We start from the raw sequence: 14,969 nt of genomic DNA on the forward strand, positions 1-14,969 counted from the left end.
CTTTGTGAATAAAATATTTGAAATTATATTGGAGATAAGGTTTAATTCATGTTTATGTAAAAATCACAAGATGACCAGATTTTCTTGACATAAAAAGTACATTTTTCTTAGCCCTTGGAACTTTTTAATTTTTAAATTTATCCAAAAAGAAAGATTTCACTTTATGCTAATTTTGCTTCAAAGTTTAGATAAATAATAGTTACAGTCAGTGTCCTGTAACATACACGTTTCAAATTTAGTACCTGGTCAGTGTGCAAACCTTACTGCCTTCAAATGTAATAGCGACTCTCCAAACTTTCAACTATCTACTTTGATAGAATTTGATCTCACTCTTGTTTGATTAAGACTGCTCTCTCAAAATATCTAAGCTCTTTGTGATTTCAGCAATATTCTATAGAACCGAGCTCTCATTCCTTTCTTCTTTGACAATTTCCTAGATGTGGATGATGCATTCCGGTCACACGAATCCCTCTGCCCACTCTTATGTTTCATCATCACCATCCACCCGTTTTCCAGACACCCGTCCTATTTTCATGACTTTTTGTCTTAATTTTCTTCTGCTCCCTGACTCCCTGGATTCAAGCATGCCAATCAAGTAGGCGGTATGGAGGAACTATCCATGGCACATAGCAGTTCACTAGTTAAGTAGATTCATCACCAAAGAAAATGACGTCTCCAGCTCTCCACGAATACTGTTAGGTCCACTCCAGTAGGGCAAGCTCTATGGGCATCCCTCTCATCTAAGCTTGTTTACTGGATCAATCGTGCAGCATATCCAGGAATAAGTACTGCTGCTGAGAGTAATGAAATACCAGTGGCTTAACTGCCACACGAGAACATTTCATGCCTTACTTCCTTACCGTTCTGCTCTTAATTTTTTTCCCCTAGAGCCCTTTGCATGAGGTTTCTTGATACTTACTGTTGACATTTAGTCTAGGTTCTGCCCCGCAGGCATCCATAACTCACTATGAAAGAGACTGCTTGCCTCCTCCTTGCTCCCTTGCCTTCTTGCCCTTGCTCTCTTTTGCTCCTGTACCCTCTCTCTCCCCATTCCTCTCCTTCCTCTCCACATGCTCATAGCCAGCCTTCCTCTCCCTCTGCCTCTCCCCCGCCCCCTCCCTCTTCCCCTCCCCCCCTCTCTCTCCCTCTCCCTCTCCCTCTCCCTTTCTCTCAACTCCCCTCCCCATGCCCTGAATAAACTCTAGTCTATCTATACCATCCATGGCTGGTACCTCGGGGGAAGGGATGCGTCAGCATGGGCCAGCAGAGGCACCCCCCCTTCCCCCACACCTTACCATGCCTCCACCAAACACATCCGTGGCTTCTCTTTTCCTTTTTTTTTTTTATAAAACACAACACTTACAATGGATAATATTTAAATTCTATTTAATGCTTATCTGCCAATCACTATTTAGTCTCAATATTTTCACGAACCATATGACAAGTTTGTTTAACGCTTATCCTTCAAACGTACTTAGTGTTAATACATCAACCAACCAAGTCTCCCTACATAAAGACAGCATTAGTCTATGGTTATAAACATGAATATTTAAGAGGCATTTGACAGCGTGTTCATTTACCAAACACAGTGGTAGGTTCAACCCTAGTGTCTATAAGTTCCCCAACTTTGACCATATCCACACTGATGGTCAGGAACTCCCCCCTCCTGTGACTAGGTCCTCACATAGATTACTTGCAAAATAGTCCTTCCACTACTATACCAACAAGCACTTCCTGCATGGAAAATTGGTATATCCTGTTGAAAGTTGATGTTGTAGCATTTCAACACTAAAGCTGAAGACAATCACTGCTGATGTCTCCCCTCAGTTTCCTGCATAGGGACAACCAACATTATAAAAGCAGCCACAGAGAAAGAGGCTCCCAGTTCAGTTTAAGCACTGTTCTCCGCATTCTACAAAATGACGTTGTTTGATAGCTTCAGGAACACAGTCTTGTCATCCAGTATGGGTGTGATATAGTCACATCATTGACCCCATGTTTCCTCGCAAAATCTCCTAGAGAGGATTTGAAACTGAGGTTAAAATTTTTACTTAATTGTCCATAACTGTCGAGATTAATGTTACTCACTCATGCAGAATACCTTTCTCATAAGTCTTTTAAAAAGCATAGTTTTCAATTATGTGCAACTTCTGGGTTAATGGCAGAAGCATTTATCTAATTCTTTATTCATGCCCAGTACCCCCTCTGGTACAGATCCATGCAAGCCCATTGCATGTTCCCCAGTTTCTGTGAGTTGGTATTTCTGCTAGTTCTTATTTTTTAATTGGATATTTTATTTATTCATATTTCAAATGTTATCCTCTTTCCTGGTTTCCTCTGGAAACTCCCTATCCTGTCCTCCCTCCCCCTGCTTCTCTGAGGGTGCTTCCCCACCCACCCACATATTCCTGCCTCCCTGCCATGGCAGTTTTCTACACTGGGACATTGACCCTTCTTAGGACCCAAGGCCTCTCTTCCCATTGGTGCCAGACAATGCCATCCTCTGCTACATATGCAGTCATGGGTCCCTCCATGTGTACTCTTTGGTTGGTGGTTTAGTCCCTGGAACTCTGGGGTATCTGGTTGGTTGATATTGTTGTTCTTCCTATGGGGTTGCAAACCCCTTTAGCTCCTTCATTCCTTTCTCTAATTCCTCCATTGGAAACCCTCTTCTCAGTCCAATGATTGGCTGCTAGCATCTGCCTGTGTCTGCTAATTCTGCTCTGTTTAGAAGAACTTGGTTTCTTGTCCATTCTTACAGGTATATCTCTATGTAGTAAAATTAATATAGGAAAAATCTCTACATTTTGAACTAAGTTTCTTCAGTGACTCATGATACTGTACATTTCTTTATAACTTCTGAACAATTTAAGTTTCCTCTTCTTTGCTCAGATCTGCTCCCTATTTTTGATTTGCATTGTTTTTGTAATATTTAGTTTAAGTCCTTTATATACTTGGAATATTAGCTTTCTATTGAATTTCTATCTAATTAAATATTGCAATCTAAGCAAAGAATCTAGAAATTTGAAGCTGCCATAAGGATTATGGGATGGAACATGCCCCATATCTCTCCTGAACCATGGTCTTCTAACTCAGTAATTTACACACACACACACAATTCATTTTCTTTATAGGATAAATTATGTATAAACCACAATGAATATCACATTTTAATTTCCTATGTATTTATTTTACAGGCATCTAGACTGATAGACTTGTACCGTATCCTAACATTAGTGAATTGGTCCAAGGTATTAGGAGATGCATTTTCTTCCTATCTTATATTAACGTGCTACTCTGGACCTACCTGAAAATCTGAAATTCTTATGTATGTTACACTAAGGCATAAGTTTCAAACAGTCATTAAAATTACTGATGTAAATTTTGATTAGAATTTAATTTTGTCTGAGTGTTTTTCAGTATTATATGTTACAATTTTGTTTTAACCACTGTAATTATAAAAAAAAAAGCCAGCACTACAAGTTAAGTAATACCATGAGTTGCAAATTCAGTTCATTCACTTCTTTCCAACAAACTAACACAGAATTTTTCTTCTCTTATAAAGGTATAATAATTACTGTTACACCAATGACCACCATGGTTGAAAATATAGTTTAAATTGATTTCATTTCATCTTTGAAAATTTAAGTGTTTAATCAGTTATTAATTATTACTTTTACTATTTTACATCTGGACATACTTTATATTATATCACTGTTCATTGTACATTGATAATGATTGACTTATTTCATAATATGTTAGTACTAATGATCCTTGCAGGTTAGCACTGAAATAGGACTGACTGACAGCCTAACCCATCCATGCTCAAGTGTGGATGACACATTCTTATGCATACTCAGTGGTATGAGTTCAATGTTTTGGTATTTTTATATTAATTGTCTTTTGCCCAGCTTTTAAAAATCTGTACCATTTTGATTTGGTTTTTATTGTTTGTTTTGTTTTGCTTTACTTTGCTTTTAAGAGACTGAGGGTGGCAGAGGGATATAATGTTGGGTGGGTAAGGCAGTTGGGAAGATTGGGAGGAACTTGGAATGGAAAAATTCCTGTTCAAATATTTTATAAACAATTATAAGTTTGTGACTTCAATGCCTGTACTTTTTTAAAAGATGACATATACCAGCTTTTATTTAACTTTTGTATTTATTACATTATATTATATATTATATATTATATATTATAATTATATATATTTGATACCATATATATATATGGTATCAAATCTTCTTGGACTGGAGTTGCATAAGACAGTTAAGAGCCACATAGTGGGTACTGGGAATTAAACCTGAGTTCTCTGGAAGAGCAGCCAGTGTTCTTAGCAACTGACCCATCTCTCCAGATCTCTAACTTTGACTTTTCAGTTAATACTTTCATACATTCCAATAATTTAAGATATTTGAACATTTCATTTTGTTTTGAAAAAGAAAAGCTGAAAATTTAGTTGCTAGTAACTTCTGGGACATATTATTTCACTAAATTTTAAGGTTGCACGATGCAGAAATGACCTCTTAGTGACTTAGATATTGCACAGATGAAAAAGCCAACAGACAAGAAAGACTCACTGCCAGTCACCAGGAAAGGAATCATGGTTGATTAGAAAGACAAAACAAGAAGACAGTGTTTTCCTATCTATCTATCTATTTATTTATTTAATTTCTTCTTTTTCTTACTGTGCATTTAAATTAAGATGCACATATTGAAAAAGTATATAAACATATTCAGATATCACTACTTTCTCTATCTGCAGATACTCATCTGATTTTTCTTTTGTTTCTCAGTCTAAAGTTTAAAGACATTAAGGACACTGTGCTATTTAATAATAGCCCCTTTCAGAAGTCTATAAGTATTATTAACCATGTGTAACACTTTAATAGCATTTTAATGTGTGCAAGTTTTATTAAACCATAAAAACTATGTAGAAATTACACCAAAATTTAAATTAGACTCACACAGCAGAGGGCTACAGAGATACACAAAGCATTGCAGATATTTTTGTTCTTTTCATTATCTAGATGACACACACCATAGCCATCGTGCATGTGAAAAACAAAGCTTGGAAAAATCACAACACTTCATTCTGATTTTATTTGCTGCTTATGAAATCGTGTTAAAAGGTTTTTCACCTGTGAGAACTCTTTGCCATGGTCTTTCCAGATTCTCTTTCTGTTCCCGCAGCCTGTGTTTGAGAATCTCATTCCTGTCTCAGATTTTCTTCTGTATGGGCATCTCCTTTGTCAGTGCCTCCATTTTCTTAAACTATTTCCTATGCTTGTTTCAGTTTTCTTCTAGGTCACACTGTACTTTCTGACATAAAACATAAATAGTTCAGACTACTATTATTTACACGTGGTGAAATTTATGTTTGTTTACATCCATTCCCATTGACTTGTTAAAGTTAGAATAGAATCAATAAGAATAAATGAGTTTTGAATTTTAGGATCTCAACAATCATAAGGTAATATTAAATAAATTTCTTGGTATAATACTTCAATTATACTTTCAATTATACAATATGTCACGATAAAAATATCAGTAATAATTGCTCAGAGGAGTTGGGTAATAATGGGGTGTCTATTCAGTCAATAATCTATTATAATTATCAATTAGATCAGTCATATCCTAATTAGTTTTAACATAAGACATAAGGATGACATGAGAGTAGAAGTTTTATATACTTCATGCATAAATAATCCATAAATATTGGCATAGGAATGTAAAACATATGTGTAAATGTGTAAGTCACAAACTTTTTCCTTACAAATTCTTGTTTTTAATACATACTTAAATAATTTTCTCAATGTAAATTATTTCTGCTAATTATTCTATTTAGTGATTTCTGTCATTTTCTTCCTGGTGACTTTCAAATATATAGGGGATGTTCTTTTCAAAAGCATACTCAACCAGGAGACACTCAATATTTTTCATTTTTTTCTATTCTATGTAAAACACAGTACTTTACCTCATAGGATGAATCGTCAAAATTCTATTAGCTGATGACTGACCTTAGCAATATTGATTTTTAAAATGTTCTGGAGCTAATTGAAATTATGATTTTCAAGCCTTAGTTTTAACTTTAAAGATAACAACAGTTAAAATCTATTTTGGTTATTATAGGTAAACAATGCATTAAATTAGCAACTTGTTTAAGTCAGCTCATGGAGAGTGACAACAGAAAATTTTTAACAACATAGTATTTTGTTGAGAATACAATACATTTATAAAACGTATCTTTATTGCATTGAAGCACAGTTGAAAGGCCCTGAATCAAAGTATACATCAATCATGGAAGCTCAATTTGATTTTAAATTTATAAACATTAACATGTTCAAACTCCGGTCCTATTTCACAGTGCAAACCGTGTTTGCTGGTTAGTTTTCAAAGTCAACCACAATTCTAATAAATAGTGTGCAAATTGAAAACTATTCATTTGAATTATTACATTTTTGATTCTGTGCCCATTTGAGAAAGAACTGCAATGCAAAAAAATTGCCTAATATAGCACCGTGGTTTTATTAAAGTATGAATTTATAGGTTTCATAATTATGTAATAATTCTGGCATCAATTGTCCTATATCCTTGAGGATAAGTAATTTAAAAAATCGTGAAGTTAAAAGATATATGCACTGAAACACTATACATTAAGCAGTCCAATCTTATAATATTTATGCAGGTAAAAATATTAGAATTTGAAAAGTAATTTTAAAACTGATAAGAGAGGCAAAGATTAAAACAGAGACTGAAGGAACACCCATTCAGAGCCTGTCCCACATTTGGCCCATACATATACAGCCACCCAATTGGACTAGATGGATGAAGCAAAGAAGTGCAGACCGACAGGAGCCGGATGTAGATCGCTCCTGAGAGACACAGCCAGAATACAGCAAATACAGAGGCGAATGCCAGCAGCAAACCACTGAACTGAGAATAGGTCCCCTATTGAAGGAATCAGAGAAAGAACTGGAAGAGCTTGAAGGGGCTCGAGACCCCAAAAGTACAACAATGCCAAGCAACCAGAGCTTCCAGGGACTAAGCCACTACCTAAAGACTATACATGGACTGACCCTGGACTCTGACCCCATAGGTAGCAATGAATATCCTAGTAAGAGCACCAGTGGAAGGGGAAGCCCTGGGTCCTGCTAAGACTGAACCCCCAGTGAACTAGTCTATGGGGGGAGGGCGGCAATGGTGGGAGGGTTGGGAGGGGAACACCCATAAGGAAGGGGAGGGGGGAGGGGGATGTTTGCCCGGAAACCGGGAAAGGGAATAACACTCGAAATGTATATAAGAAATACTCAAGTTAATAAAAAAAAAAAAAAAAAAACACTAAAAAAAAAAAAAAAACTGATAAGTATCATGGACTCACAACATTCCTTGTTACAGTGATTTCGACATACTTTCAGTAAGTTCTGTAGTAGTACCAAATTAAATACTTAAATTGATCCTGGTTGTGGAGGCACATTTCTTGCTACTGTCCCCAATGTTCTGGGTCACACACACGCACACACACACACACACACACAGAGTCTTTATATTTTGATATACCTAAAACAGCTCAATGGTTGGTTCACTTCCTAATCTCCATGAAGCTAATCCACCTCCCTCTTATATTCCTAAATTATTACTTCCTGAGATCAATATTTCATCTTTGCTTCCTGGATTCACTCAGGCAGCCCTCTTGGGGCTGCCCTTCTCCGGCTCCAACATAGTGGCTATGCTCTCTGACCCGCACCTTCTCGTTCAAGACGTCGTTTTCTCCTTCTCCCTATGAGGGTTCTCCTAACTCCTCTTTCCTCTTGTCAATAGCCCTGCCCAGTCATTGGCTGCCAGCAACTTTATTTACCTATAAGAACCTACTGGGGTAGGGTCCCTCCCTATATTAAAAGCAAGATTCTCGCACAAAATTTGGGGGACCCAAATTAACATAATAAAAAAAACAGCGTGAGGCCAAACCCATTACAAAGTTCCATCTTGCTTTTTGTAAAAAGAAGAGCCTGAGTATGATCTGTGTCTACCGGACCAGTAGAATTAGATTTTAATGCCACTTGCTGTAGTCCAAGCTGATAGTACTTTTTCACCAAAGATATTGGGCAGCAAGGAAAACAAACATTTCCCCTGCTCCCCATTATCAGGGAGCTGCGGTTTCTCCACAGACTCAGGAAATTACACACTTGGAGCAGCTTTGACTCCTTAGCAAATTATAGCACAGAATTTACATAACTGGAAACACCTCTTATCTCACAATCACAAACGTATAAATTTATTTGCTCTTTACCACAGAAGTCTTATGCATATTTTAGTTCTAATAGAACTATAAAATTGATACTGAGATTTTTCAAGCTAAAAGAGTTTAATTTAGTAGCTGAAAGTAAACTTTCATGATACAGGCTTCTGTTATTATCAGAACATGTATGTTGCAAATGAGCAATATGATATAGACTGATCATGTAGTATGTATCTGTTTAAGAATATCTATATCTACACATATATTATCTATATACATTATATACAATACATGTAACAACAATCAATGAAAAAAGAGTCCATACATTTGAAAGAGAACATAGAGGAGTATGTGTGGGAGTGTTTGGAGAAAGGAAGAGGACAAGGGAAATGATGTCATTATATCAAAACAGGGAAATGATGTCATTATATCAAAACATCACAAATAAAAGAAATAATATAAAATGCAATGCTTAGCTATTCAGCAAATTTAGAAATAGAAAAAAGACTTAAGAACGACCACATATTTTTAGGTTAAGAGTTGTATTGGTTCAAATGCTCAGTGTAAGTGAGAAGAAAATTTTAATCTTTAAAGATGGCAGCTCGAAGGCCTAACTAATAGAAAAGAACAAGCAAGGAAACCTTCAAATGATTTATATGAATGCAGAGAAATTCATAGATAATTGGACACCACTCACTTGATTACTTTTCCTTCCCATTTATTGTTTAGATCAATCAAGTAAAATTTTAAGAAACAAAACTTCATGTTGCATGAACTGCATATGCATAAAGAGTTCACTCTAAAGAGCACTGAACAGTATTTAGGAGGTGTCTCATATCTGAAGGAATGGAAAGTGTTTTCTTACACCAATAGCTACACTTTCACATGTGAATGGAAAAAAATTAACATTCCTTAAATATTCTTAATGAACTCTGCACATCATAACCTCAAACCTAATATTTATAGACTAAGTGATTATTTTAAAACTTTTAAAATATATTAAATATACACTGCATAATATTAAGTAGGCAGATATAGTTTTCTCTTGTATCTGTATAAAGATATTACATTAAATTGAGTGGTTGTTTCCTAATTGTGTGATTTCAAATGTTTGTGATAACAAATAATACCAAATGTGTGTGATTTCACAAGCTCGTGATGTCATTTAATACCAATATACTAAGACAACCACATTGGGTAAAAGAATAAGACAGTCATATGTACATACATTCTTTGTTTAATCATAAAACTTATACATTTTACATGTTAACAGCATCCTTTTTTTTAGTCTCTCTGTTTAATATGTAATAACTGGAGCAAGCAGGTGTTATATGGATATTGAGAGTGTTCTCCCTTTTAAAACGTTGGAATGCCATCTGGCTCGTTGGCAGTGTGAATAGACAATCAGCACTTGTGGATTTAGTGCGCTCAAGAGTCTGTTGCTTGTTTAAGATTCATGTGAAGACTAGGGGATTCACTCACTTCTACATAGGCACCATTGTTAAACTTGCTTAAAATTCCTCAGAACTAGTCATAAAAAATAAACGAATAGTTCTGTCACTTTTAAATTTATAAATTCATAAAACTGATATGTTTATAATACCTGCCTTCCAATAGGCTAACCAAGTGAGATGTTACTATATGTGATATATTAACTATTATTACCCTTTATTTCATGGCATAATATGCATGATTCTGAAAAACAGTTTCAAGCAATCTATATTTCTCAAAATAGTAAGTCACTAAATTTGAAACTTTAACGACTATGCACAACAAATCTATTGAGAGAACTGAAAGCTAGGACGTGGGTATTGATTAATGATGAATGTGGTCATTTGATCTGCCAGCCATACATAAGTTATTAATATTATCATTATTATTCAATTATTTCAATAATTGTATCATCTATTAGCTACAGTAAGTCTGCTACTAAGAATGTCTACATATCAAAGCTGTACTTACTAAAATGTCTGTATTATATTTATTCATTCGATCTCTCTATTTCTCTTTAATTTGCTTCTGCCAATATATAGTATACAACATTTGTTACATTTGTAATTATGAGTTGACAGATACTAGGGACATGATTAGGATTCACCCAGGAAGATTTGAAATAATTTATTGTTTTCAATTCTGTGAATTTGTGGAGTTTTACATTATGTACTTATCATTATATCTATAAATTAAAATATTTAGATTCAATCCTAGAATTGTAGGTAGAAATGGTGGTGAGATCCCCTATGTGGTTGCTGGTAGGAAACCTGGTTCCTATGTAAGTATAGTAAGTGTTGTTAACTTCAGAGGTGTCTCCCCAGCATCAAGATTCTCTGTTAAATATTTTACCTAAAAGAATGAAAGGGTTGAAGGAATGGATTATCTATTAATAGCACATAGTGTTTTTGTGGGGGAAACCTATGTTTGATTTTCAGTATCCATATCGGACAGCTCACAGCCACTGCCATTTCCTAAGAGTTTGGGAGTCTAAGAACACTTACAATAAGATCTTAATGCCCACATAGGAACTCATACATATACAGATAATTAAAATAATAAAATAAATCTTTAAAATTGAAAGAAAGAAAATGGTTTCAATTGCATTTTTCAATACTGATACTGACCTATTTACTTCTGAGCTTCAATTGAAAAGACTTAAGAATATCTATAAATGTGGATATGAATTTTAAACTCTCTTTGATTTGATTTGCTGTAGAAAAAGGTGTATCTTCAACAGATAATTTACAACCTTATGTCAGTTTACACAAAAGCATCATTAGTAGCCTTTTTGGCTACTAAAAACAGTCAAATGTTTCAACAATGTGCATGCACTATTATCAGTGACATTTGATATCATTATTATTGACCTTGTATAGGTCACACTTATCAATTACTGAGGACATATTAACACCTTGAATGTTTATTCTGAAAACAATTTTAATATATTAATTAGATAAAGCAAGTAATGAATTCCAGCCAAGTGTAATTGTAGGCTTAGCTCAAGCTGTTAAATCAAAGGGTCCTTTGTTTGTTTGTTTGTTTTTTGCTTGTTTGTTTGTTTTTTTAATTAATTTATTTTCTGAAAACATATATTTCTTTATTTACATTTCAAATGTTATTCCCTTTCCTGGTTTTCTGTCCATAAGACCCCATAACCTCCCTCCCCCATATGAGTGTTCCTCCCATCCACCCCTCTTACCTCCCCCCTGACATTCCCCTGCACTGGGGATCCAACCTCGGCAGGACCAAGGGCTTCCCCTACCCCTTGTGCCCCAAGAAGGCTATTCTCTACTACCTATACAGTTGGAGCCCTGGTCAGTCCATGTAGTCTTTTGGTAGTGGTTTAGTCCCTGGGAGCTCTGGTTGGTTGGCATTATTGTTCTTACGGGGTTGCAAGTGCCTTCAGCTCTTTCAATCTGTGCTCTAATTCCCCCAAAGGGGTCTTGTTCTCAGTTCAGTGATTTGCTGCTAGCATTCGTCTCTGTATTTGACATGCTCTGGATGTGTCTCTCAGGAGAGATCTATATCCGGTCCCTTTCAGCATGTACTTTTTAGCTTCACCCATCTTAAATAGTTATGGTGGCTGTATATATACGGGCCACATGTAGGGCAGGCTCTGAATGGTCTTTCCTTGAGTCGCTGCTCTCAACTTTGCCTTCATATCCCCTCCTATGGATATTTTTCCCCTTTTAAGAAGAAGTGGGGGCATTCACATTTTGGTCATCCTTCTTCTTAAGCTTCTTATGGTCTGTGGATTGCATCTTGGGTAATTCGAGCTTTTGGGCTAATATCCACTTATCAATGAGTGCATACCAAGTTGTTTTTCTGTGATTGGGTTACCTAACTCAGTACAATATTTTCTAGTTCATTCCGTTTGCCTATGAATTTCATGAAGTCATTTTTTTTGATAGCTGAGTAGTACTCCATAGTGTAGATGTATCACATTTTCTGTATCCATTTCTCTGTTGAAGGACATCTGGGTTCTTTCCAGTTTCTGGCTATTATAAATAAGGCTGCTATGAACAGAGTGGAGCACGTGTCTTTGTTGTATATCAGAGCATCTTTTGGGTATATGCCCAACAGAGATATAGCAGGTATAGTTGGGCCCAAAATTTTGAATATAGCTGGATGACCCCATGTTCAACTAAGGGCCGTAATATCTACTGGATGTGTTCTCTTAACGTTTCATCTCCCAACTGTTGAGCATTTCAGCTAATGTCATTTCATTGAGTCCTGGAAGCCTCTCTCATCCCAGGTCTCTAGGACTATTTAGAGGCTCCCCTCTCTGCAACTCCACACTGCTGGCTTCAGTCATTTGTTTGACTGTTTTCCAGGGGAGGCAATATTTTCCAGTTGTCTTCATAGTATGATAAGGTGGTTTTCTCTTTTAGAATATACAATGTTAAGAAGTAGTGTAAATTCAAATAAGCCACAGTAGTAAGTATTAATTAAATAAATTATACATCGTCGTTTTAAATTGCTAATAGATTCATCATAACTACAGACTTCTGAGTATTTTGAATATTTGCAGATACTGGTCATTCAATTTTTAAAGCAGCATCATGTTTTAAATGTAAATTGTTGTTAATATCTTAATGATGCTTCTCATGGAAAATAACTTGACAGGCTTAATATGTATATTTGAAATCCGGGCAAAGTTACTTCTATCAGATAGCATAAAAAGGATGATAAACAGCTGTGTTGTGCTAAATTAATTATGCTTTGAAAGAGGTCTTGCCATATATTCCAGTCAGGCCTGAAACTCTATGTGACCTTCCCACCACAGGGTCCTGAGTAGCTAAGGCCAACAGCATGCCCCTCCATTTCAGACTAACAGCAGTTTAAAGACACAGTGTGAGACAATTGAATTATCTAAACATAATGGAATATAAGTAGGAAGACTGATTAAAACCACCCTCATAATTACGAACTTATAGTCTTCTTTAGAGGGAGTTTTAGTGAATAATGCTATCCATCACATTATACTAGCACATTTTATGAATTTGAAAATTAATTATTCTGTTTACAATTATGTATTATTTATAATTTTATAAGTATTAAAAATACACTAAGTTATGACTATTTTTATTGTTATAAAACTCTTAACTTTCTGTGGACTTAGCATTTTGGCATTTGTAGTTACCAGTAGTTGATAGCAACCAAAAGATATAGATGAAGGTGCCAGAAATAAATGATTCATAATTGTATGTACTGCAATATCACATAATGCTCAGGGCAACGTAGTAATGTGTGCACTGTGCAACTGTCCTGTGTTATAGTCACAACTCACCAGTCACTTGCCTTATCTGCTGTGCCCAAGCTCTATATGACCTCCACCCTAATATTTTTTTTATTTTCAAGATTTATCTTTTTATATGTATGAAGTGAAGATAGAAGGTTGGGACTGGGTGAGGAAGGGAGTGGAAATGGGAACGGGTGGTGGGGAGGATCAGATCGGGAAGAAACAGAGGGAGAGAGGATTCAGATGTTGTGTTTATTCTCTAGGACAAGCTAGAAACCTAGGACAATGGAAATTTCCAGGAATCTGTTAGGGTGACACTAGTTAAGACTAAGACTCCTATCAATGAGGGAGATATGAACCCTGAAACAGACATCTCCTGTAACCATGCAAGATTTCCAGTAGAAAGATGGGACACCAAGCCAGACAAAAAACTTCCACCTACACATTTTCCTGCTTACAAGATGGGCACGTCGAAAAGATGGAGCAGAAGTTGAGAGGATGGTAAAGCAATGACTGGCCCAGCTTGAGACCTATTCCATGAGAAGCATCCCATCCCAGACACCATTAATGACATTCTGCTATATTTGAAGACAGCCTAGCATTGTTGCCCTCTGAAATGCTTCACTCAGCACTGATGAAAGCAGATTCAGAGACCCATGGTGAAACATTAGATAGAGTTTGGGGAATCCTATGAATAGGGGAGAGGAACAGTTAGAGAAGCGAGAAGACTCAATAACACACACATGCACAGACACACACACGCACACACACCACCACCACTACCACCACCACTACCACTACCACCACCACCACCACCACCACCACCACCACCACCACCACCACCACCACCATCACCAAAAACAAACAAACAAAGTAATCCTACAGAAACTGAACAGATAACGAGAGAGCATGCATGGAGAGGTGGGGATGAACCTTGACCCTCTGCACATGTGTAACAGATGTGCTGCTGGGTCTTTGTGTGGAACCCCTAACAGCAGGAGCAGGGCTGTCTCTGACTCTATTGCCTGACTTTGGATCCCTTTCCCCTAACTGCGGTACCTAGTCTGAACTCAATAAGAGACAGTGACCCTATTCTTACTGCAACTTTATATAAAAAGGCTGGTTGATGTCTATGGGAGACCTGCCCTCTTGAGAAAAAGAAAGGAGGGGTAAATGGGGGTTGTGTGGAATGAAAGGGTGGAACTGGAAGGAGAGAAGGGAAGCTGCTATTGGGATGTCAAATAAATAAGCATTTTAACGGATAATAATGAAAATTGCACTAGAAACAAAAAAGAAAGAGAAAATGAAAAAAACAAGAAGAAAACAGGTGAGTGCTTCTTTAAGAAAACAGGGCAAACTTGTTTACTAAAATAAAAAAATAAACTGCCAAGGCTGGGGTACACAATAAGGACAGAAGAGAAAAAATAAGAAATTCATATGCTTCCCCCTATATGTTGTGCTATGAAAATTGCAGTGCATAGAGATTGTTTAGGA

Source organism: Rattus norvegicus, chromosome 9 (genome assembly GCF_021556685.1).
Source record: "Rattus norvegicus strain SHRSP/BbbUtx chromosome 9, alternate assembly SHRSP_T2T, whole genome shotgun sequence".
In the NCBI taxonomy this organism is placed as follows: Eukaryota; Metazoa; Chordata; class Mammalia; order Rodentia; family Muridae; genus Rattus; species Rattus norvegicus.